The sequence below is a fragment of the Zootoca vivipara genome, chromosome 2, assembly GCF_965207765.1.
Source record: "Zootoca vivipara chromosome 2, rZooViv2.hap1.1, whole genome shotgun sequence".
NCBI lineage: Eukaryota > Metazoa > Chordata > Lepidosauria > Squamata > Lacertidae > Zootoca > Zootoca vivipara.
The window spans coordinates 86,145,815-86,169,001 of NC_142584.1; the positions used below are offsets into that span (position 1 = coordinate 86,145,815).

Below are 23,187 nucleotides of genomic sequence, written 5' to 3' on the forward strand. Positions count from 1 at the left end.
AATGGGGAAAGCTATATAATTAAGACTGAGCCTCCAAGGGAGATCGCTACCAGTAGCTACATTGTGTGGCTGGGTGTGGCTGCTCGAATGGTAAAGGTTAGTTTGAGCCTTTCATATGGCAGTGTTGTTATGCTGGGGAACATGCTGGGGTTATAATACTTAAATCTACGACGGAGTACTTCTGAAGTGGCTCATTAGTAGGACTGTTCTTCAGCTGTCATGTCTGCTTTCTGTGGAAACTAAATAACTTGCTTGGCTTCCTGAGCTCTTGATGTCAATTATACGTTTCCTGCAAAAGTATCAGTAAGTTGATCGAACGGTAACGAGGCTGCTAAGTTTCCTGTGGATTTCTTCTCTTCCCATTAAACTGCACAGCTTGGTTAAAACATTTCTTCTTAAAACACACCATTTAAAAAAAAACAAAAACATGTAGCTCCATATTGGAATCCTTGTCAACGGCAAATGGCCACGGTAGTTCATCCACTGGAGTCCTTGGGAATATGGCTTTTTCCTAATTTTGGTTAAACATTAAGAGGCCTCTGTTTATGACAAGGCACCCACAATTTCACATTATTCTATAAGGTTGCCAGACTCAATAGAGGACAGGACTTCTGTGCCTTTAATTGCCCTGCTCTCTTTTGAGTCTGGAAACCTTAAAGAGAAACCAGCAGACCCTTCGCTTGGAAATTAAGCAAAGGGTCTGCTGGTTTCTCTTTAAGGTTTCCAGACTCAAAAGAGAGCAGGGCAATTAAAGGCACAGAAGTCCTGTCCTCTATTGAGTCTGGCAACCCTATTCTTCTAGGCTTGCTGTAACTGTGGGTTCTCAAGGGTACAGTACCAGCACCCTTTATTTCTAGAGGAAAAGCACTGAGACAGAGGTTTTTTTGCCATTAAATGGCTGCATGATAGTCAAAGTTCAATTTCATATAGCTCTTCAGACAAAAGAAACGCCAGCGTGCAGCACAACCTTCATCTGTCCCAGCTGCAACAAAACATCTCTCTCCCATATCAGTCTCTACAGTCACAGCAGGTGCTGCATCCGTCCAACAGTTTGACTTCACTCTCAAAGGCACATTCCACCATTGTCTCCCAAAACAGACAGATGCCAAATAGTGCTGAGAAAATGTATCTTTTTAATAATAATTATATTTATTTATTTACTTATTTATTTGTTCATTCATTCATACCCCACCCATCTGGCTCTTGAAGATCAGAATCCGTGTTAGAAAAAAAGGCAAAGCTATTTGCAACAATGAACCTGGCCAAACAATTCAGAAGGAAATCTAAAATGTGCATTCTTCATTTTTTCTTGTGGCCAGCATGATTGTCTTCTGAGTAAGCTTAAGATGATAATAGTTGTTGCAGCTGACTTCTGACTAGATCTGGAACAAAATGAAAGTCTCTTTTTGCAATCTCGCTTTGTATCTGCAAATCCACCAAACATGGTATGCTTAAGATGACTTGGTGCATGCCAATTAACATATTGCATGTTTTATGAGCTGCTCTCCATGTAATTAGGTGATAAGCATGACTCATTATTGCTATCTTTAGTGCCTTGTTTGGAAAATCTCTCAAACTCTTTCAAGTCTTTGGGATTACATAACCTGCTACATTCTGGCATAATATATATGGTAGCATTCTGTTCTTTAGCCACCTTTATTATATAAGCAAAAGGCCAGATTTTTGTCTATAAAATTTAAAGCTTTCTGTATTATGCCATGGTTGCACTGGAAAAAGAGGGTGGGAAGGGGTTAAGTACCCCTCCTCCCTCTGTATCTTATTCTCTCCTCCTAAAACTGTGAGTCCTTAGAAAAAGTGACCTGTCAGGATCGTGTGGTGGTTGCTCACGAGTAACGACGCCAAACTCCAACCTGACTATTTACAGGTTTATTGTGCATATTGTGTACAGTGCTGAGCTACATGTTCATGACCATCGCAGTCACTAGCAGAATCTGGGAGTGCCCTTTTCTGGTTACGAGCCCAGCAAAATATCTTGGGCACCCCAACTTCCTCCTACCCTCCTTGCGTTTGATCCCCCTGCGTAATTGGGGCGATGGAAGTGGCGTCTCCCTCTCTGAGCCCTCTGGGCGAAGGTGGTGTGAGGGCTCCAATCCAACACCCCCAAGCCCTCTCCTCTCCTCACCACTGGAGGCGTTGCTGCTTTCAGCTGAAAGAGGTACTGCTGTGGAGGAGGAGCCTGGGGTCCCTATATCCCAATCTCCCTTCCAACCCCTCCCACAGACCCGGTGGGAGCCCCCTGACATGACCCTTAGGATCTTGTAACATCTGTTACCCTGCTCAGCCTCATCCCTCAGAGGCAATGGGTACAATTAACTTCAACTTAGTCATTGAGGAGACAACTGCAATTCCAGTGGAAAAACTGGGAGGAATCCTGTGAATTTAAACCCCACCCCCAAGCCTCTGGGGAAGAGGAGGGCCACAAGTGGGCAGAGGAGGGTCAACCTCAGACAGGCCACTGCTGAAATTTGAAAGGCCAAAGTCTGCCCACGACAGCAGCCATCAAGAATCTAGATGAAGCCTTCTCTGCTACTTGTCTCCATGCTAGGAAACAGTTTCACTTCCTTAATATGTATGGAAGTGAGAGCTGGACCATAAAGAAGGCTGATCGCCGAAGAATTGATGCTTTTGAATTATGGTGCTGGAGGAGACTCTTGAGAGTCCCATGGACTCCAAGAAGATCAAACCTCTCCATTCTGAAGGAAATCAGCCCTGAGTGCTCAACTGGAAGGACAGATCCTGAAGCTGAGGCTCCAATACTTTGGCCACCTCATGAGAAGACTCCCTGGAAAAGACCCTGCTGTTGGGAAAGATGGAGGGCACTAGGAGAAGGGGATGACAGAGGATGAGAAGGTTGGACAGTGTTCTCGAAGCTACAAACATGAGTTTGACCAAGCTGTGGGAGGCAGTGGAAGACAGGAGTGCCTGGCTTGTTCTGAGAGCCAGTGTGGTGTAGTGCTTAAGAGCGGTAGACTCGTAATCTGGGGAACCGGGTTCGCGTCTCCGTTCCTCCACATGCAGCTGCTGGGTGACCTTGGGCTAGTCACACTTCTCTGATGACTCTCAGCCCCACCCACCTCACAGGGTGTCTGTTGTGGGGGAGGAGGGCAAAGGAGATTGTTAGCCGCTTTGAGACTCCTTCGGGTAGTGATAAAGCGGGATATCAAATCCAAACTCTCTTCTGGTCCATGGGGGTCACGAAGAGTCGGACATGACTAAATGACTAAACAACAACAAGCTGCTATTACAGGTATAGAAGCAGGGACAGTTTAAAGCAGATGGTGACGACTCATGTTGTAGCTTTAAAACTACATACAGAGGAAGCAGAACGTAAGCTTCCCCTTCTCTAGTGTGTAGGTCTGGTCTCCTTTCCCTTCTTGGTGGCCAGAATAATTGGAGTCCTGCTAGTTATGGCAAGTTGGAGAGAACCAGGGAAGGAATGTATGGGAAAAGGTGTAGCAGCCTCATCATGATGATCTAGAGTTAGGGGTGAGCAGACCAAGGTTGTTGCTGGCACCAAAACGTTCTGTATGGTTCAAACAAAAAGGGCTTGTGAGGATCTTGCCAAAGTTGGTGAATTGGAATTAAAATGGCATATGCAATTCAACTCAAAGCACTCAATGTGTGGGGCGGCAGCGGTGGGGAGGGGGAGATATATATAATAAAACAAAATCCTAACCCCATATGAACTGGCAATGGCTGACCAGGAAAGAGATACTGGGGTCATGGTAGATAGCTTGCTGTGGATGTTGACCCAGTGTGCAGCAGCTGTGGAAAAAGGCAAATTCCATATTAGGAATAATTGGTTAAGGGGTTGAAAACAAAACTTGCAAATATCATAATGCCATTATATGTGTGACTGCTTTTGGAATACGGTTTGTTGTCAGATTTCCATATTTCTTCTTCTAATTCTCAATTTGAATAGAATCTCTTTAAAAAATCTCTTTGAAAATGTCAACTTTCTGTCCCTCAACCACCAGGCCTACCTCAGAGCTTTTTTGCATTATTGCATCTTTTTTTGTTGCAAAGGTCAGAAGTACATCTGCTGGCTGTTTTCTCTCTCTCAAAGCCCTTGTTCGGACTCTGTAAATATTCTCTATAAATTGTTCCATCCCCTCATTGGCCCCCATCCATTTCACCAGTATCCCACCCACATAGCTAGCAAGGCCTTGTTCTTTTCCCCTCTCCGGTAACATCCTTAATCAAACCTTATTTGCATTCAAACATAATTGAAGAAGCAGGTCTCTCCGACAGGTGGTGGCACTGTGGTCTAAACCACTGAATCTCTTGGGATTGCTGATTAGAAGGTCAGGGTTCAAATCCCCATGATGGGGTGAGCTCCCATTGCTCTGTCCCAGCTCCTGCCAACCTAGCAGTTTGAAAGCATGCCAGTGCAAGTAGATAAATAGGTACCACTGCAGCAGGAAGGTAAATGGAATTTCTGTGCGCGCTGGCTTCCGTCACGGTGTTCTGTTGTGCCAGAAGCGCTTTAGTCATTTGCCGCATGACCTGGAAAGCTATCTGTGGACAAACGCCGGCTCCCTCAGCCTGAAAGTAGAGATGAGCGCCGCAACCCCAGAGTCGCCTTTGACTGGACTTAACTGTCCAGAGATCCTTTACCTTTTTTTACCTTTATAGAATTATGTATGGTGTAGAAAAAGTGGATAGGGATGTTTTTTCTCCCTCTTGCATAATACTAAATACTGAGGTCATTCAACAATGCTGAATGTTGGAAGATTGGGACAGACAAAAGGAAGCATTTCTTCACACAGCATATAATTAAGCTGTGGAATTCACTGCCATGAGATGTAGTAATAGCTGTCAAGTTGAACGGCTTAAAAAGGGGTTTAGACAAATTCATGGATAAGGCTATCAATGGCTGCTAGCCATTGTCAGAGGCATTGCAGACCAGTTCCCGAGCAAGTGCTGATGCTCTTGGACTTGTTTTTAGGCTTTCCAAAGGCCTATGGTTGGCCACTGTGAGAACAGGATGCTGGACTGATCCAGCTGGGTGGTTCTTATATTTTTAAATAGGAAGCTATTGCTTTTGGACAAAAATAGAACAGGGGGAAAAACTATTGGCAAGTTTCCAGGTTGGTCATGTTCATGCATGGCTTCAGATGGAAATTTTAAGATGTTAATGGCAAACATGTTGAAATGTCTCTGGACATCAGTTGCTGGGAAGCAACAGCAGCAGAGGGCTGTTGCTTTCATGTCCTGCTCATGGGTTTCCTGTAGGCATCTAGCTGTCCTCTTTGGGAAGAAAGCAGGATGCTCGTTTAGATGGACCACACCGGTCTCATTCTGCATGCATTGGACTCAGCATTTTGCTTAAAAATAAAAGGTCAGTTCCTTTTTCTGAAAGGAGGTTACTTGAAGTCAAGTAGCTTTGTGTTTCTGTATTGTGCAACGATTTGGGAAAAATTAATAAGGTATGAACAGACCTGTGTTTTACATGGACAAATGAACTGAGTCAGCATCAGAAAAATGGCTTCAACTATTATCTGAGACAATCCCTCCCTCCCCCACTGCTGATAAACTAATTGTATGAGACAAATGGATCAAGGGCACTCTTTTCCCCATATCAAATCAGTTTCCACTCAAAGGGGTGCAGCATTCTAAAAATACACAAGACCAGTCACATTGGATAAATATAAGAGGCTCAGCAGAAGACTGGCCTAGGCTTTGTTAATAGTCTTGAAACAAGTTGAAATGTTGTGCAGTTGTACCAATTAATACTTTCCACACACCCGTGTCAGGTACAGCAAGTCATACTAACAGCATTGCAAGAAATGTAGAATCTATTCACTGAAGGCAAAAACACCCCAGAGTGTTCTCTCTCTCTTTCTCCTCATCCTTCCTTTGTCCATGACCAAACTGTGAAAGGAAACTTGAGGAACAGATAGGACTGCTTACATGTCATTAAAGGAGGGCACAGATTTGCATAAGTCAATATTGTAGATACAAAATTCAAAATAGCAGCAATCTGGCCATCTTGAGGAAGGCTGTGACCTGGTGTGGTTGTTGAGTGTGCTGTCCTGGTGCTCACAGCTGATGGTCAATTTAAAGGTCCCCGCCCTTTTGTCTTACAGTTTGTATATTTCAACTGGACCAAACTGCCCTTCAAATAGAGGATGGGATTCCTACCCACCCTAGGAAGAGGTTATCAAATGAGAACCAGGGAAGCTGTTCTCACTCTGCCCCTTTCTCTGGCACTGGGAGAAAGCTTTAATTTTCAGTGCTTGCCAGGATAGTGATCAAGTTGAAAGGGAGCTAACAAAATGAGCAGGATGGGAATTAGGGATGTGGGGCAAAAGAGGTATGCACCTTTTGGTTGCCGAGACCATGGTTAGGAAGTATTACCGTATTTTTCGCTCCATAAGACACACATTTTTCCTAAAAAGTAAGAGGAAATGTCTGTGCATCTTATGGAGTGAATGTGTGGACCCTGGAGCTGAATTGCCCAGGGGTGAAAGGCAGATCATGCTTTTAAAAAAAAGAGCTAAAGGGAAAGAGGGTGTTGAAAGGAACCCACTCAGCAGCTGATTGCAAGAGATGGGGAGGGAGATAAGGGATGCTAGCTCCCTTCCCGGCCCACCCCCTTGCCTAGGCCTCCATTGTTGAAAGTTCTGCAGATGGAGGCTTCCCCCCCCCAAGCGACATATGACTGGCTGATTAGATTATATGTCTGGAAACTGTAGAAATGGCTCCCTTTCCTTTCCTAAAGAAGCTGCAGAACTGTGAGTTGAACCCCATAAAAACAGGATTTTTTTCCCTTTGCAAGGTAAGCTCAACAACTTTGAGCTGATCCTCAATAATGGAGCTTTCCCCCTGCATAACTGTGAGCTGACCCCCCCCCCCATGGGGCTTTTCCCGTTTGCAAAAAAAAGCTGCACAACTTTGAGCTGATCATCAAAAAAATGGAGCGTTCCTCCTTTGCAAAAGAAGCTGCACAACTGTGAGCGGACCCCCCCCCCCAAAACGGGGCTTTTCCCATTTGCAAAAAAGCTGCACAACTGTGAGCTGATCCCCCCAAAACAGGGTTTCCCCCCTTTCCTCCTCTAAAAATTAGGTGCATCTTTTGGTCAGGTGCATCTTATGAAGCGAAAAATACGGTAGCTCTTCTGAACACACACAAATTGGCCAGTGTGCTCCACTATTGCTTGTTGTTGTCCAAATTTTAGACTAACTAAACATTAGGTTCATAGGCGCTTGTGGCTGAATGACAGATTTGCTTCATGCTGCGATGTTGGTTTGTCTCCCTCAATCTTCTGACTCTTGATTACTTTTCTGATCTGACAAGCTTCAGCAATAGGCTTCTTTTGCTTATGGAATGGAATTTCCCTCTCCCCTTCTCCTTGACCACAACAGTTCCAAAGCCAACTAAGCTTCAATATTTGGGACTGATTTAAAATCCAGTTACCTAAGTGCATGTAATACCAAGTTGATTTTTATGCACTTGTACGATCTTTTGAAAATGTCAAAATGTTATTAAACGTATTATGAGTTCCTGTGTGTGCATTTGGGGTGAGATATTTTTGGTAAAAGGCCTGCCTCCTCTGGTCTACTTTCTCCAATGAATGCTGAATTCCTTCACATTAACTCTACAAACTTTATAGTTTATATACAAACTCTACAAACTTTATATACAAAACTCTACAAACTTTATATACAAACTCTACAAACTTTATTCATGAATAGAAGCCACCATTTTTAGCTCTGAAAGCTTTGGTGCGTAGAATCTCGAGGGATAGCTAATACCTACTGTAAAAGCTAGGACTTACAAGAGTTTAAATTGGTTTGTCACGGCTTTTGGGTATGGTATATATAATAATAATAATTTATTATTTATACCCCGCCCATCTGGCTGGGTTTCCCCAGCCACTCTGGGCGGCTTCCAACAGAAAAATAAAATACAATAATACATTACAAGAGAGTTCATTGTAACAGCAGAGACTTAAGGCAAAACTTTGACTCCTTTCCTTATATCAACAGTAACATGGCATTATCTGAATAGGACTAGGAAGAACCGGATTCAACGCCACAGTCAACGGTGTGATGTTGGATCATTCACGATCTTGTTGTGTTGATAAAATGAGGACAGCCATGTAAGACACCTTCAGTTTCTGAGATGAAATACGGGATTATTATTTTTAAGCGTGCCTTCAGTGCAATCCTATGCACACTTTATCAGAAGTAAGCCTCACTGAGTTATTCCTAGATAAATGCCTTCAGCGAGCAGGAGGGGGTAGTCTCAAAATACAACTGCAGCCTCTTGCAGAGCTGGGAATATTCCTCCATCAAGGACGTCATGTCGCTGTGTATGCTGCTGGGTAGGAAAAGAACAACAACCCCAAACGCAAAAAATAATTACCGGTAAGTAGTGGAGAATGAAATAAAATGAAAATTAAGCGACGGATGACCTAAAAAATAATAATAAACGGAGAGGAGGTAGCAACGAACGTGCAATTCAGCCTCTATGTCAGAGCAAAGAAAAACAACGCGTGCGCCTCTGAAGCAGCTTACCACCTCCCCCCCCGAACCCCCCCCTCTCTCGGACCGAGCACGTGGCTCTGGCGCGCAGCCAAGCGTGTGCCTGCTCCTTGGCAACCGTGGGAAAGAGGAAGCGCCTTCCCCGCTTTCAACCACAGAGGCAGAACCCGCCGCAGAGGCGCGAGGAAGCCCCGCCCCTCCACTCTCGGCCAACCCTCCACCGCATCCCCAGCGTTGTCAGCAGGAGGAGGACGGGGGCGGGACTAGCCGCTCGAACGGCTCCTCGCCCCGCCCCTCGAGCTACGCGCGGTGACGTCAGAGAGAGCGAGAGTTATGTGCTTCTGTGGCTCGCGCCCGCCCCCTCCTCCTCTTTCCCCGCTTGCGCAATAACGCGGCGTCGTTGTCTTTGCCGTGAGGAGGCGGGAGGAGGGAGGAGGAGGGAGGGGGAAAGAAGAGTTGGCGGCGGCGGCGGCGGCGGCGCTGGGAGCCCGGCTGGGATGGAGGACCAGCCGCCGCCACCACCAGCAGGAGCAGCAGGAGCAGCACAGGAGTCGTTGGGGCGTCGCCTCCCGCGACTCCCACAGCCGGTAAGCGACCCTCCAGCAGCAGCAGCGTCTTCCTTTTCCCGACCCTCCGCTTTTCCTCTCTTGCTTCCTCTCCTCGGCCAGGGCCCAGCTGCGCTCCCCCTTCTCAGCGCCCACCCTCAGGGACGGGGTCGCGGGCGAGGAGGGTCTTAATCCACCCCCCAACCCCCACGGAGGCCGCTTTCTTGTCAGTTGGGGCCGGTTCTCGTGCTCCCCCTTCCTCCTCCTCCCTAACTGCTGCCGCCCCTTCTCGTTCCCTCAGAACTCTTTGCGGGGGGAGGGGGCTTGTTTGTTCCTCCTCCTCCTCCTCCTCTTCTCCCCCCCTTCCAAAGCGTCCTTCTCTGAGTGATCCTCTCTGCCCCGAAATTAATCGCATCCATGGGTGGAGGAAGAGACGGACAGGGCTGGGGAAAGTCATTGGAGGGGGGGATCAGTAGCCTCAAAGTTAGATCTCGTTCTTGGTGATGTTGGTCGCTGCTTTAAGGTTGTGGGTATACCGGTATATGTACACACACACATATATATATATTCGCACGCACGCACCCTTGCACGTATGGGTTTTCAGGCAGGGTGCCGTTTTTAATACAGTAGTTGTTATTTTAAACCCGACATACGCTAAAGCGGTGCGTTGTGTTTTAAACGGGCTCTTTTGATTTCCTCCCCTCTCCCACCACCACCTCTCCCGTGCCTTCGGATTCTGCTTTGCAGCATGCCACCATCGCAAAAGTAAACAGATTGGGCGGCCGGGGTTGAGATTGCATCTGTGTAGGGGCCGGTTTGTTTTTCAGTTGCTGGTCTGGTTTTTCGTTGCTGTTGTTGCTTTAAGTAGGATAGTGTGAGAAAGAGGGCCTCCAACACCATTTGAAGGTGCTTTTTCCTCTGTAGAGTTGCCAAGGAGTGGGGTAGTGGTTAACTCAAAAAACTAAGATACTGGCACAGCTGAATAATGGTTTGTTGTGAATTATGGGACCAGGACCTGGTGTAAGTGTAGTCAGAACTGTTGAGAGCAGTGACCATAGTGCTGTTAAACTAAACATATGTGTAAATCGCCAGTTGCCAAGAAAATTCAACATGATTACTGTTGGAAACACAAGATGAGGGGGTTGGAAAAAAGAAAATTGAAAAGTCAAGGGGGTCGTTTCATTACAAAGTGCTTGGGACGTGTTAAAAAATGCAACATTAGATGCTCAAGTTGTAGATCAGGAAAGGTACTGCAAGGACCAAGAAATTGGATAGAGAAAGGTTTTGTCCTTCTCTCATAACACTACTGCCAACCTAGCAGTTCAAAAGCACGTCAAAATGCAAGTAGATAAATAGGGACCACTACCGTGGGAAGGTAAACGGCGTTTCCGTGTGCTGCTCTGGTTCGCCAGAAGCGGCTTTGTCATGCTGGCCACATGACCTGGAAGCCGTACACCGGCTCCCATAGCCAATAATGCGAGATGAGCACCGCAACCCCAGAGTCGGTCACGACTGGACCTAATGTTCAGGGGTCCCTTTACCTTTACCATAACACTAGAACTCATGGGCGGCATCACATGAAGTTGAATGTTGGAAGATTCGGATAGATAAAATAATGTACTTCTTCATGCAGTGTGTGTAGTTAAACTGTGGAACTCACTCCTGCAGGAGGCAGTGATGGTCACCAACTAGTATGACTTTCAAAAGAGTTTAGACAAATTCATGGAGAACAAGGCTATATTCTGCCTCTGAATACCAGTTGCTGGGAATCCGAGTCCTGCATGTGAGTTTTTGCACTGAGAAAAGGATGCCAGACTAGCTGGGCCATTGGCCTGATCTTGCAGGTTTTTTATATGTTCTTAGGAACAGAATCTCACATTGCATCTGAGTGGAAGGAAAGACGGTTTGTATCATGGGATGTATTATGGAACAGTTGCAGATACTGGAAAAACTTGAGTGGGAGGGATTCTTCTACAGTTGTCAGTGTCTTCTGATAGTTTGCTAACCCTTGTACAGTAGATTCCAGTGATCATGCTAGGGGAGAGCAGAAGATCCTCAAGTGCTGCTACAGAGTAAAGTGACTTCTATTAAATTGGTTACCCTAATTCCTCCTGGTTTGTTCCTCCCTCAGCAAACCTTTCCCTTTTTTATATTTCCAAGCAGAATTAGAGGTTTAATAGGTCTCTAGCATGGGAAGCTATTAAAGAATTGGAACAGAAAATGTTACCATGGGAGACAGCTTTGAAAAAGTGATGTAGCATTCATTGATTTGGATTTGATGTACTGAGTTGGTTGTTTTAGAAGGAAATAGTTCGCACTCAGTAAAGCAACCTTGTGTTAGGCTGCATCCACACTAGGACTTTACTGTGTATATGGGTTGTTGCTCTGTGTGTGCACATAGAGCCCTGTGAAGCATAGGAGCCACTTCCTAAGGGATTATGGGGGCTTTGGCCCCCACAATAAAATATTTGAGGGGCCTGGGCCTCCACAAAGTTGATGGGCATTCCCATTCAAATGGTGTGTGTGCACTGCATCATGTGTTCGATTATGTGGGGCGGGATTTAACTGGGCCCCCACAATATTTTATTCAAGTTGGCACCCTTGCTGGGGAGGAAGTTTCTCTTGGTACTAGTATTGTGGAACTTATATGTAATAGTGTCAAGACAAACACAAGGCCTTAATCATTTTAGCTGTTCCTCCTATTCTGTTAAGCATACAAAACTGGATGGATTTGGATTGTAAGTAATAGTGCTGAATCTTCCCTGTGGCCCTAGTTGATTTTATTATCTTTTGAATGTTTTTCTTTTTTTTTGAATTTTGAATGTTTTTTAACAGTCTTTTATTGATAATCTTAAGGTTTGTGTTTTTCGTAAACCGCTTAAAGGTGTTTTCCCCCCAATCAAGCAGTATATACATTTTGTGAGATTATGTGTATGTGTTTCTCTGTGAGACAGTAGACTAATTACGGTAATTCAAAAGCTCAATGGTCACGTAACTGATAATCCTCACCCTCTGCATCAGATTCTGTTTTCACTTGACTAAGCATGAGTTTGTTGTTGATCATAGCACAAGCACTTATTCCTGTGCAAGGAATCGCTTTAAGACTGACTTTGAGATGGTCCACATCTTTATAAGAAACGGGGAATCACCCATACCCAGGTTGTTCTTATGACCTCTGAGTTTTACCTAATTGTATCCATGTGTGAGTAATTGGCCTTGCCCTTCCTCTTTTCTTCCCTTTAGCCGATGGGGTTTGTGGGACACTGGAAGAAAGCGGGCAGTCCAGTTGTGTGAGTGGAACGCCACTCGTGACATTGGATTTCACCCTCTACAGTGGTACCTCTGGTTAAGAACTTAATTCGTGTATATTTAAAAACAAAAACTTAATTTTGGAAATCCCATTACAGCAAGGAAGCAACTGACAGTGCTTTAGCAAATATTTTTTTAATGCATGTGATCAGATCTCATAGCTTACCAAATGTGCTCTTTGCTGATATCTAAAATAGTAACACTTGACAACTAGGTTAAAGTAGTGCTGTTGCTGCAACCGTTGGTTAAAGAGCCCAGAACACTTGGATAATGAAAGCGTTACATATACATAAATGCTTTCTTTCCCTGCCTAGGTTTTGCTTTTCTCTGGCAGAACAGAGACTAGGACAGTGAAGGGAAAAAATGGTGTGTAAAATTGAATGTAATCTGACAACATTTCTTTCCTCAGAAGGAATGCCAAGAGCCCTTAATGACACATGGCTGCATCTAATTACAAATGTTGTTGTTGTTGTTTAGTCGTGTCCGACTCTTCATGACCCCATGGACCATAGCACGCCAGGCAAATACAAATACCAGTAGCTAAAAACAAATAGCTAAAATGTAAAGAACATTGAAGATGAAATTAGTTGAATATGCACATGTGCGCTGAAGCATTGCAATTCTGATATTCTGGTGCTTGCATAACTGACCTCACTTGAACTGGGCTAGACATTTCTAAAAGATTTTTTAAGGAACTCTCGCTTTCTGTACATATAAATTCTTACAACCGCTTTTCTTGCATGTCAGGTGGTGGTGTATTGGCTGTTTAGAGCTTGAGATTCTGAAGCACAGTAGAGAAGTATTTTCTGCAGACAAAAGCATGTCAGGGCTGACTGAGTAATGCCTGGTCCTATCCCTCCTATGGAATTATCAGCAAAAAGTTCATTCACTGTGAGAATGAAGTTACAGGGAACAAGGCAGAGGACCTTCTCAGTAGTGGCACCCACCCTGTGGAATGCCCTCCCATCAGATGTCAAGGAGAGAAATAACTACCCGGTATGCAACTTTCAGAACTTTCTGAAGACAGACCTGTACAGTATGGGGACATTTTTAATGTTTGATGTTTTATTATGCTTTTATATTTGTTGGGAGCTGCCCAGCATGGTTGGGCCAACCCAGTCAGATGGACTGGGTACAAATAATAAATATTATCATCATCAATTACTCAGGAGCAGCTGCCACAAGGCCCAGTTATTCCCCAACTGTAAACCAAGGTCACTGCAGAACTATGGTGATTCTTCATGAATAGGGAAATATTCATTGGAGTCCACAAGTCACCACCAGCGATTTAACCCTGTGATTCCCATATGCCTCTGACAATTAGAAGATAGTCAAATGTTCTATGTGCAGGGCTCACTTGAGATAACTGAAAATCACTGAGGCCCACCAGTCACAAAATAGTGGTTCAAGGACAGAGTCAGTCACAGAATTTTTCTTGTACATTTTTTTACTCCCTATCCCAACAGGCCTTTCAAAAGAATTTTTACCTGTCGATTGCTTTTCTTACTGTTCTTTCACACTCAACTTGTTACCTTATCCTTGATCCCTGCTTCTTTTATATTAACTTCCCCCTCCTATAACATCTTTCTTCTCTCCCCTTATGTTTATTCCCTGATGTTCATGATGAATCAGAATAGCACTGGGTAGGCAGTGGCACTGATGCCGGACAGAAGTACCATTTTTACTTATTTAATGGTTAGAACATTTCTATCCATCTTCTGGTCTAAAGATCCAGCAGATAAGTTTCCATTTTCTAGAGAGAAGCTATAATCTCAGCAGGTAAAATGCCTTCTGGAAAACAGATGTTCGTAAGATGGTAGATTTTGTTCTGAGTTTCCTTTACTGTACCTTCAGGCCTTAAAATATTGACACTACCTGTTGAGTTTTCTCAGAATAATAGACACTTCAGACCTTCATTTCTTTTACTTTGGTTCTTGATGCCTGCTTGTACAACTGCTTTATTGTGGCTGAATGTAGGTGAAATCATAGTTCTCAAATCTTTAAAGATATGTTTTTTAAATCTATCTGGAATGACTCTGCAGCTGTAATTGTGATGTCTGCTTATATTTGTGAAGCAACTTATATTTAACCGTTTCTTCAAATGAAAGATTTATTGCAGCAAGTGTAATATGGTAGGGAAATGAATGTATTTGGATAAGCTGCATTACTTGATTATCTTTATCTGACTACAACGCTTAATGAATACTTATTTCAGGTTCTGTATCCCTTGGCTGAATGATAGTAGGATCTATATCTTAAGGCTGAGGGTATCAGTTGAAGTTCCTTTGGTAGGTATTTTCCGTCCTACATCTAACCTACAGTTAGATGTACTTAGGTTTGAGTGTATGAGATATGTTTAACACCAGAGGTGGGCCTAGTACACTGTGTGTGGATTGGCCCCACCAAGCAACAGGCAAAGGAGAATGCAAATGAGCAAATGCATATTTGTATCCTCTTCTGCAGGTGAGTCCAAGGGTCCAAAAATAAACCTGGAGCTACACACGTGGTAATAAGATGTGTATTTCTACTACAGTACTTACAAAATAGTAATACTGTACAGTGGTACCTCAACTTACGAAGGTGATCCGTTCCGCGGCGCTCTTTGTAAGTCGAAACCTTCGGATGTCAAAGCGTCCATTTTGTGCATGCGCGAAGAGTGATTTTGCGTTTGCATTCTGTGCATGCGCAGACCGCGTGTGCCGCTTCTGCACAGGCGCGGTACACATGCACGGTGAAGATACTTCCGGGTTTGCCGACTTCATATGTCGAAACCTTTGGCAGTCGAGGCAGTTGGATGTCGAGGTACCACTGTAAGTGTCAGCAGGTGAAGCTTTACCCATAATTTTATTTCCATAGAAAAAGCTTAACTGTATGAATTTCTGCACTGCTCTACCACCCTAAACCATGGAAAGAACTCAAGCTTCCGGTTATGTTACTGTAGATCAGGGGTGGGGAATCTTTAGTAAGTAAATAGATTTTAAAAAATGAAGCTATCCATTGTAATGATGAGAGGTGTAAAATCAAGAATCTTTATTTGTACAGAACATTTTCTGTGTCATGATATATGGCTGTATGTTAGGAAAAGTGATGGCATTGAAATTCTTGTCTGTAGTCTTTCGTTTATCTTACCCATGATGCTTAGTAGTATGAATTAAATACCCAGAAATGTTATTCTCTGCCTTGGTATATTTAGAGATTCTGTAAGTGTGAGATCAGTATTCAGATACATGCAAAGCCAGATAGATGCCTTATTATTTTTATTATTATTATTATTAGGCATCTATCTGGCTTTGCAAGTGGTTTCCCCATCCACTTTGGGCAGCTTACAGCACATAAAAATTTGTAAAATATTAGACATTAAAAGTTTCCCAATACAGGGTTATGGAATCAATCAGTCAGTCAATCAATCAATCAATCAATCAATCAGAACATACACCAAAGATGTATGAGAGCAGATATTTGAGAGCAAGCACTTAGCATTAATGTGGAATTACACCACATTTTAATACCGTATGGACTTGCAATTTGCAAAACAGTACTATGTTGTATCTGCAGTGAGAGATGCAACATAGTACTGTTTTGCAATCACTGCAGATGGTGACAGCAGTCACGAAATTAAAAGACGCCTGCTTCTTGGGAGAAAAGCAATTACAAACCTAGACAACATCTTAAAAAGCAGAGACATCACCTTGCCTACAAAGGTCCGTATAGTTAAAGCTATGGTTTTCCCAGTAGTGATGTATGGAAGTGAGAGCTGGACCATAAAGAAAGCTGATCGCCGAAGAATTGATGCTTTTGAATTATGGTGCTGGAGGAGACTCTTGAGAGTCCCATGGACTGCAAGAAGATCAAACCTCTCCATTCTGAAGGAAATCAGCCCTGAGTGCTCACTGGAAGGACAGATCGTGAAGCTGAGGCTCCAATACTTTGGCCACCTCATGAGAAGAGAAGACTATGGTCACGAAGAGTCGGACACAACTAAACGACTAAACAACAACAACAACAACTATGTTGTATGCATGACGAAAACGTGGAAAGGGGTCCAAGTCACAGCACTGCAGCATCTGCGCTGCAGTTTGAATCATGCATGTGGTACCAGTCTACAATTGAGCATGCAGTGCACAGAAGAGATAATTTTTGGAGCACTAGATGAACTACTTTTGAAAGCTCACTGAGGTCCTTGAATTATTAGGCTTATTATGAATCAGTACAGAGCTAACTTGCCCATAGCTAGATAGCAGCACAGATCTGCAAGGTTCAGGCTAAGATTCTTTGGAAGAATGCCACACCCAAAGTCATTTCTATGAGTTGTTTTACCTTGTTCTACCATATCTTGAAGTATGCTAAGAACACTGAAATTAATATGTGTGTTCCCCCTATGGCATTTGACAGTCCTTACACTATTAATCTCTTGTTTTGACAGATCTCAGTTGGTCTGTTTTCTTAACTGTGCAGGGCTGACTTCTCACTATGTAAAAGTAACTTTAGTTGCTGAGCATTGTGTTATAAATAGTTGACTGCAAACTACAAACTTAAAGAGCAGGATTTAGACAATCTTGCTTTTCTCCTCAACCTGCCATGGCAAGAGCCAGTTAGGCCCCAGTGACCAAGATTATTGGGCACATGATACTGGAGAAGGATGATCCCTGATCATTCTGCTGTCCTAAACATGAGTGAAAGCTTGCTTTCAACCACCTGGCAGTCAAAGAGGCAGCAGAAGATGGCACACAGCCTCTTGCTAGCTGTGAGCTGAAGATTGTATTGTTTCCAACCTCAGCTTTTTTTAAAAAAAGATGGAGCATGGGGTTGGGGAGAAGACCCTACCTTTTGGAGAAGTGTCAGGTCCTGGTGACAGCAAATCTTTTTACTTGGCACTCATTGTCACCTCAAATTTGTTGACCTGTGGAAACTGAGAAGTGCAGGAGCATGTTGAAAGCAATATACCCCACAGAATCTTAAATACCCTTTTAGAACTTAAACCTCTTAATCTATCAAGATTTTAAATATGCAAGGTAACTTTTAAAAAGTTGCAACATCTTCCTGAAGAGCAAGAACAACAACACGGCCTACAGTGGTACCTCGGTTTATGAACTTACATTACTTTTCCATCTATAAGATGCCCCCTATTTTTAGGGACTCAGATTTAAGAAAATGGGGGGGGGGGGAGAGATGGCCCAGAGTATAAGACGCCCCCTAATTTTTGACATTTTAAAGGGAAAAACCCTAGTCTTATAAATGGAGAAATATGGCAATCCGTTCCTGAAATCCGTTCTTAAACAGAGGCGTGCTTTCCCTAATGAGGCCTCCCACCGCTGGTGCCCTTCTGCCATTCGGCTTCCGTTCGTAGACCAAGGTAAAGTTCGCAAACTACTTATGGTTTTGCGGAGTTCGTAATCCGAATAGTTCGTAAACAGGACTGTTCGTAAACCAAGGTACCACTGTACTTAAGCAGAGATTGAGCTTTGGTAAAATTGGTTGTGCTGGTTGGATTATGGCCCTCAATTTGAGGCAGAGTTCCCTTCTAAAATGTTAGAAAATACTTTAGGGTGGGTGGGAAATTAAACCACCGCTTACAAAGTTATTTGTAGGGCTATGCAAAGTGATATGAGATAGCAACAGGTTAGGAGCTTGGAGACATTTTTTGGGATGACTTGACTACCTAGAAGCTGGGAAGATAGTCAGCTCACTTTTTAACATGAAGCTGTCACAAAAAGAAATGATTGCCATCAGGTCCACTCTACTGACATTTTGAACTTAAAATGTTCAGTAGGCATACACTTTGGTGTCAAAACCGTGGGGAAGCTGCATGGAAGACTAGTGCAGTGATAAATCTACTGTTGCCTACTTGACCTTATCAGATATATTTGGAAGTACATGAAGAATATGAACTCAGGATATTTCTTGGCTAACTGACCTGGATACTTGATATTTTGCTTACTTTGCTACGCTGGTGGTTCAAGGGGGAGGTGAAGAACAGCATTAATTTGTTACAGAAATTATGTGTTGGTAAGCTTTCCTTTGCATGGAATGTAAGAGAATGGTGGAAGAGGGGCAGAGCAATCCACTTATTCATCTTGGCTCCAGTCCTGTTGGCACTTGCCACCTCAGTTTGCTATTGGATAGAGTAATGCACGGTAAGTTCTGCATTAGAAGGAGTGATGCATCAAATGCATTAAGAATGGAAGGAAGCGAAATTGAGCTGGTAATAGTGATGCAATTTGTAAAACACCATCCTAGGTGGTTAGGAGCACCAACTGCCTGGTTGGTGCAGAGACAACCTTACAGGTGAAACTTGAAAAATTAGAATATCGTTGAAAAGTTCATTTATTTCATTAATTCAACTTCAAAGGTGAAACCAATATAGGAGCTAGACTCATGACATGCAAAGCGAGATACAGTATGTCACGCCTTTATTTGTTGTAATTGTGATGATTATGGAGTACAGCAGTGTTTCTCAACCAGTGTGCCTCCAGATGTTTTGGGACTACAACTCCCATCATTCCTGACCACTGGTCTTCCTAGCTAGGGATGATGGGAGTTGTAGTTCCAAAACATCTGGAGGCACACTGGTTGAGAAACACTGGAGTACAGGGTCCTATAGTTAGCATAGTTTCTTTAGCCATCACCTGTTTTGTACTGCTGGATGCAAAAACTGTTGTCTCTCTATATACAGTAAAATTAATCAGAGCACATTTCTGCTTTTGAGTTATGGTTGAAATGGTTTGCTAGCTGCCTCATGGCTGCAAATGTCAATGCTATCTTTCTTCCACATCACAGGTAGGAAATTGCTCTAAAATAGAGTATTGATCAACATTTTTTATAAGAAGACTGGAGCCAACAGTTCTCAAGGGAACACATGAACAGAACAGCATTACTCTGAAACAAGTAGTTAGCCTGCCTATATGCTATCTTCATGCTTTTTAAAAACCAGTACCTATCTCCTAGGCATCAACTTCATTTGCATGTATCTATATATCTTTTCAGACATAGTTTTCTGTGTGGGTGGGTGCGTGCATGTACGCACGCACGCACAGAGGGGGAAAAGAACAGAAAAATCATAATGAACTTGACCAAGTATTTGAACAATTACTGAAATAAGTATAGCTTCTAGCTTTTGAATCTTACAATTCCTCCTGACATTCTGGTTGCCTCTGGCCAGAATACCAAAGTGGCAGCACTTGAGTGACACAGCCAGAGGAATCTGTTTTCTAGGAGTTGCATAAGTATGCAGGGTTCCTCTTTCCTCACTCTCTGCAGGGTTCAGTGGCATTAGCTAGTTGGAGGAATGGGGGTGCAGGTGGGAAAGTCATATAGGCAGCTTGCCTGTAATTCTTCTGTGGTAACATTATTTTGAAAAGTTATGAGGCATTATTCTGCTAATTGCAGCAGTAGGATTTTCAAGATTGTTCCAAAGCCACAAGTGTCTCTGACAGTTCTCACAGCAGCCTACATTTCCACTTTGTGTTTTGGGAGAAGGCATTTTACTACCCACAAGCTGTGTTTCACCTACTGGACATCTTATTTGGTTACATTTTGAAGAGGCTAGGACTAGCTTGGGATAAGGATGTGCGTTGTAGAAAATATAGTACAGCTTCTTTGTGTGCCACTTGCATTCTAAAAGAACTTCTCTGCTCTGCAGGGTACTGCCTTTCCTTCCTTATTGAAAATGGTAATAGCTTTCCCAGCATGCAGTAGTGCAGCATTTCACAAATTTTGGGGGATCTGGGGCTTACCTACAATTTCAGAGCCACTTAATATTTCACAATATCTGTTCCATTTTCTCCTTTCCTATCTTGTCTGTTCTTCTGCACCCCCATTTTTCCTTTTATAAATAAAATATGGATCGAAATAAAAAAAATAGTGATAGCATTGGTGAACCATCTTCTTTGCTGGGCTGCTACTCACAAACTGCGCTATTCTAGCTCATATGATATAAATAAATCCAAGTTGCCTATCAGTTGTTTTCTCAGATGTTGTATAGGGCAGCTGTGTATCTACTGTACGAATGATCTATATGATTTGTATTCTGTGGGACCGACATAGCATATGTCAAATTGCTTTGTTCACCCTTGTATCCTCATCTTGGAATAATTTTAACTGCAACAATTAGAATTTCATATTATGGAGCTGGGATTTGGATATTTTAAAATTTACGCAGTTTATAAATTTGTCCAGTGGTGAGTAATTCAATACATGGCACAGAGAACTAGAATAGGCCAAATTATAAATCTATACTGTATGTGCAGTTTGATGCTTTCCTTTCTACCTTGGTCTTGACTCAAACTGAGGGATAGCTCAGTCAGTAGAATATGAGACTCTTAATCTCAGGGTCGTGGGTTCGAGCTCCACGTAGGGAGTTCAACTAGAATGATCCTCGTGGTCCCTTCCAACTCTACAGTTCTATGATTCTATCAAAATAAATGTTAAATGCTCGCTTTGTTCTGTTGTACTCATATGCCCATTCACCACTTAAGAAGTAGCTTGCGCACTTCTGGTTACTTAACTTCTGGCTACATCTGTGTCTCCCCCCCTTGCCATCATATCAATCTTCCCTTGGTGTGTGCCAGTGTTACATTAAGGATCCCACAAATCTGGAAGGAGAATGCACAGTGTACAAGATATAGGCTAATGAACATTAGTTACCGGAACAGCTAGTGACAAGACTATAGTGTGGACTCCAATGAAGTCTGTGCAGAAGTGCTCACATAATGGGGCCTGCTTCCTCTCCAGTCTCCCTCCATGTGCCTATAAAGTCTGCTCCGAGGGACCCACAGCAGCCATTTAGGTAGGAGAAGGGGAAGTCCTACTGCTTTAGAAGCAGTCTTCTCATGTAACTTTGGTGGGTTTTGTTGTTGTTGTAAAAAACTGAAAATTAAAATAATAAAGAATGAAAGGTATCTTATTTATTTTTGGCAAAAAAAGCCTTTCAGTGAACCTTAATCCACTGTTGCAAACCTATCCCTGAATAGCTTTGAGCATGTGGAAGTTCAGCTTGCAAATATTCAAGAGTTTTCACTGACTGTGGCAAATTCCCAGCAAGTTCTTTGTCTGCAGAGACAGAATAGGGGCATGGCTGTGTAAGCTGAAGTTTAGCAGAATGTGCAGGTGCACAGAAGTCATCACATTTTTCTACTCCTTCTTTGTTGCTTATTTGTAATGCTGAGACCAACCATAACTAGGGGCATATTATTACAGTGTTGGACTTAAAATAACCTCAGTAAGTCACATTCTCTTTATGTGTATGTTTCTGTTCTAAGTTTTGTCTAACTTTTTCTCCCCTAAGCTGCTGTTTGACAGAGGAGCCCCACCAGCCAGTCATGTTTAAGGATAAGTGGTGGAGGTAAGTACCTTTTCCTCCCTATATTTAAGTAGTGTCTTGGCCATCTGAGTTGCCATAGCTGTGTTAAGTCTAATCTGAAAGGATGCTAGAATAGTTCTGTAACGTTTGCAAATATGTATGTCCACTGACTAGATATATGGTGCTTTGCAGCTTGTTTCATCTTCTGCATTAGGTAGCACTTTTGCTGCCCCCCCCCAAAAAAACAGTAGTACATGAGTTCCAGTGAAAGTTGTCCATGTAATAAACTTGGAGACTTGGCCATTGCCATAGTAAAATATTTCAAAGCAATTTAGTGAACATACAGAAATATTTTTTTAATGGAGAATTTCAAGGGTAGGGGGTAAATGTTTGGGAGCATGAGAAAAGTTCTGACCACACACAGTAGAAAGAAATAGGGGGAAAATGGCTTTAGTTGACACTTGGTTCATTAACCACAAATGTCGTGCATTTTCTGACAACATGTAGTGACTCCTGAAATAGCTGCATAGTGAGATCCCCATAGGAAAAGCATTGAATGACAAGGGCTGTTAGATTGGCTGCAGAATCTATGCAGTCTTCTCTAGCAAGATGGAATTTCACAAAACTCTAATCTGTGGTGCTACAGGGAGGTCTTTAGATACAGTATAACAGTCAGTCACACAGTGCATATATGAATACCACCTAGCCAATAAGATATTCATCTAGGTTATCTTTTGCCTATCTGTAGTCCATTCTCATTAGCAAATGTTTATCAGATTAAAACATTTCCCCAGAATCATGGGGGACAAAATCTGCCTGTGGTTTTTGTTTTTTTTTTAAATGTGATTTTGAGGAGTCTGTTCAGCCTGAAGGAATCTGACTTGGCAGGGTTTTGAACTTTTTTTGTTATCACTAAAAATTCCACTTCTGGCATTCTCCATAGATAATGCAGTTCCCCTGGGTAGTTTGATAGCTAATTGCACAAATTGGAGTGAGCCTATAGAGAGTGCTTATGATGTTATACCATAGGAATATGTCTGTAATCCCATTCTTTGTATGTTTCAGATGTATGATATAGTTTAATCTTAATGCATATGTGTGATCCACTTCAATTGCAACAAATCTCATCCTATTGTATCCACCTTATAATGGATTGGGGGTTTGTGGGGGGTACTAGGCATATCTAGCTTGGAGTTGTGAATTTTATAGAGAAACTTCCTTTTAAGAATTGGAGGTTATTTCTATCTATTCAAATAAATGGGATGAAATTCTGTATCTGGAATCATTTTTTCTTTCTATGTATCACATGACTGTGGTCACATTCAGATTATCAAATATTGGCTTTATAAGGCAAGATATGAATGAGCTTCAGGCACTCACAGCTGCTTTTCTCCTCCCTTTGGATAAGCAGCGAAACAAGTCAGGAAGCTGCAGCTAACCATGGCATCCTGTTGTATCGGATGTGAGAACTAGTTGTTTACTGACAGGCTGTTATATAAATCTAATAAATATTCCAATGGTGGC

At 42.9% G+C, this 23,187-nt stretch overlaps 1 protein-coding gene across 4 annotated transcripts in view; it reads left to right on the forward strand.

Moving 5' to 3' along the window:
• The first annotated feature begins 8,940 nt into the window (after positions 1-8,940).
• Positions 8,941-23,187, forward strand: part of TMCC1 (transmembrane and coiled-coil domain family 1) — a 97,758-nt gene continuing 83,511 nt past the window's right edge. For all 4 annotated transcript variants that reach the window (XM_088662347.1, XM_035106538.3, XM_035106539.3 and 1 more), the window contains exons 1-2: positions 8,941-9,098; positions 21,649-21,705. The gene's annotated coding sequence lies outside the window, so the exon portion shown is untranslated. The remainder of the gene's footprint in view (positions 9,099-21,648; positions 21,706-23,187) is intronic.